This window comes from Mustela lutreola, chromosome 10 (genome assembly GCF_030435805.1).
Source record: "Mustela lutreola isolate mMusLut2 chromosome 10, mMusLut2.pri, whole genome shotgun sequence".
Lineage (NCBI taxonomy): Eukaryota > Metazoa > Chordata > Mammalia > Carnivora > Mustelidae > Mustela > Mustela lutreola.
The window spans coordinates 26,573,958-26,577,555 of record NC_081299.1 but is presented as its reverse complement, the minus strand read 5'-3'; positions in this window follow the sequence as shown (position 1 = coordinate 26,577,555).

Below are 3,598 nucleotides of genomic sequence, written 5' to 3'. Positions count from 1 at the left end.
TTTCTTTGCAACTATTTTTTCAGTTTAATTTTTAGCCATCGTTATTTCTTGTTTTTTTTTTTTTTCCCCACATGGTGATTTCCAGGAAATTTATTGTTGTTTAGTTTTGTATTTATTTTATCACATTAAATCTCAGAAATTTCTGTTCCTGACAAAGAATTGATATTCACATTTCTTTCTTTCTCATTCTTTCACAATCTGATTTAATAATATCTTTATCTCTTTAATCCACCTGGAATTAGTTTGATAATCTGTGTGTGTGTGTGTGTGTGTGTATGCACAAGTTATTCTAATATTATTTGTTGAATTTTTATTTCATTTTTCATCCATTTTGGATGTCACCTTAGGGTAAAAATTCATATATATGGGATCTTTCTCTGTGCTATCTTCCTCCATTTGGTGATTCTTTAAATTATTTTTTTCACCTGTAAGATCAGTTCAAGTGGTCAATTTAGCAGCTAAGACTGATAGATGTCTTCAAGGTAATATGGTACTTATGTGCAGGGAGCCTGAAGGACATTTAGTTCATTGTGGGGGTGAGAGGTGATCAAGATCAGGTAGAACATCATAATCACCTCAGATGAAGACTCATTCCTGCAAAAATAAATACATAGATAGAAAAATAATCAAGTAAATGCATGTATAGCCAACACAGCATGTCATCCCTAAACAAAGGAAAGTAAGAAGAGTGAGACACTGCGATTAATCCAGTTGTTCCTATTATTAAGAGAGACGATCTAACTACTCATGAGATCTGCTGGAAAATTAACCCAGTGTTGAAATCAACCTTCGGAAGTGTTCTTTGCTTGGAGACTCAGTAACAATAGAGTAATGGTGTGTGCAGCTAGCTGCTTTCCAAGGAGATGGAGGAAGTGGCACGGCCACTGAGACACCTAGTGGCAAGGATCTTTACTGCACGGTTAGAGTTAGCCAGTTGGGCTTGTCTAGGAAACATTTATTACAGGGGAGTGTACGTTTGAGGGGCTTAGGTGCCCTCTTTGCTCCTCCCCAACAACGTAATTTAAGGCCTCTGCTGCGTGCAATGAAGCTACAGAAACAAGTGCCAAAAGAACTGGAAACTGAATAGCCTCTGCAAAGTTGGAGCCATGAAGCTAAATGAACCCAAATTAAGCGGACCAACATGGATTCTCAAGCCCTGGGATGCAGTTTAAGATGCAAATTTAGTCAGTGCCATTAATATTCATTAGGGAGCAGCAGTGTGTTTCAGCGAGCATATGATCTCCATCCCCCACCCTTCCAGGCTCACAGAAAGTTGAACCAGAGGATAATTATACTTCTTATTTATTGTAATTATAGTTTTGAATTGTAGGCTCACCCACATTCGGACTATTACAAGGTGAAGATTGTTCCACGTGCCTTCCAGGATAATTTGCCACACATGTGAACTGCAGAGTTGTGCTTAGGATCTGAAATTAGTCACTGATGACTGGGGGCATTCTTCAATGGCTCAGAAAAGGACAGATTAATGGAGTCATTCATTTACTCATCTCTTCATTCATCCAAATCCATATAGAGTGTCCCAACACCATGCTCTGGGGCTATGGCGGTGAACAGAGAATCTCAGTCATTGCTCGCTCATGATCTCACAGCCTAGAGGGTACGATTTAGAAAGTCTCCACAATCAGTGAGATGATGTTAGGAGAGTAAACAACAGGGTGACAATCGAGTGAAACAGCTTGGTCTCTGGGGTCACAGAAAGCCTTCAGAGAAGGAGAGGTACTAGTTGAGTCCTGAGCAGCGGATAGGAGCTAACAAAACGTGGAAAGAGAGTGGCCAGAGGGAGGCTATTTTAGGTGAGAGCATGATAAATTTAACTTAGAAGCAGTCATGTGGGGACGCCTGGGTGGCTCAGTTGGTTGGGCAGCTGCCTTCGGCTCAGGTCATGATCCCAGCGTCCTGGGATCGAGTCCCACATCAGGCTCCTTGCTCGGCAGGGAGCCTGCTTCTCCCTCTGCCTCTGCCTGCCATTCTGTCTGCCTGTGCTCGCTCTCTCCCCCTCTCTCTCTCTGATAAATAAATAAAATCTTAAAAAAAAAAAAAGTTAAAATAAAATAAAATAAAATAAAATAAAAAGAAGCAGTCATGTGACTTGAGCAAAGGATGCGAGAGGGAGAGACAAGGGAAGAAGAATGTGATGGCCAGAGAAATGGAGGGCAGCCTTAGGACTTCGGGGCTTTTTGTGCTTCTCCTAAGGGTGACTCAAAGGCAATAAGGAGTGTTTCGTTTTGTTCTTTTAAAGATTTATTTATTTGGGGGTGGAGGCAGATGGAGAAGGAGAGACAGAATCTCAAGCAGACTCCCTGCTGAGCCCGGAGACCAGAGCCTGACTCGAGGCTTGATCCCATGACCCTGAAGTCATGACTTGAGCTGAAATCAACAGTCAGGAGGCTTAACTGACTGAGCCATCCAGATGCCCCAATAAGGAGTTTTTGTTTCTTTTTTTCCCAATAGGGAGTTTTAAAGAGTAGGGTAAGAAGCATCAGATTTGCTTTTTTTTTTTTTTTTTTAAATTTTTTATTTATTTGACAGAGAGAGAGAGAGCACAAGCAGGGGGACCAGGAGAGGGAAAAGCTGGCTCTCTGCTAAGCAGAGAGCCTGATGTGGAGCACGACACCAGGACTCTGGCGTTATGACCTGAGCTGAAGGCAGATGCTCAGCCAACTGAGCCACCCAGGCACCCCATCAGTCTTGCTTTTTTTTTTTTTTTTTTAAGATTTTATTTATTTATTTGACAGACAGAGATCACAAGTAGGTAGAGAGGCAGGCAGAGAGAGAGAGAGAGGAGGAAGCAGGCTCCCTGCTGAGCAGAGAGCCCAATGCGGGACTCGACCCCAGGACCCTGAGATCATGACCTGAGCCCAAGGCAGAGGCTTAACCCACTGAGCCACCCAGGCGCCCCAGTCTTGCTTTTTTTTAAAAGTTGATTTTGATTGCTGCCTGGAAAATAGGAAGGAGGAGGGCACTTACAGCACCATTTAAGCAGCTTTGGTGAAAAATCATGTTACTGTATTCGCTGGGGTTACAGTGGTGTATTAATCCGTAAAATGAGGAAAACAATACCATCAATCTTATAGTTAAAATGGTAATTCAATATTAAATATTTACACAAGTGTCTAGCATATGGTAAATGACCAATTAATTTTGGCTACTGTTATGATATTGGCTGTTTTTTGAGGCAGCTGTTTCTTACTATATTAAAGAAATTTCCTTTTGGTACTTTTAACAATAGAGTGAGAGTGAATGAAGGTCAGATTTTATTCTAGAAATGTATTCATTACCTGAATCTTTTACACTTAACATGTGTGAGTGTACTATTCGTGTACTTTTTAAAAATTAATAACTAAGCTTAAAATTGAACCTAAGCATTAACATCTGGAATGAAAGAGGAGGAAAGATAGAGGCTTGATGCTTGAAAGGCTCAGAGCTTGAAATGTCAAGTTAGAGAGATTCAGATTCAAATCCCAGCTCATTTATAGCTGTGCAATGCTGGGAAAGTCACTAAATTTCGGTAAGCCCCAGTTTCTTCATCTGTAAAATGGAAATAATCATGGTATCTCGTTCATAGCATTGTTGTTAA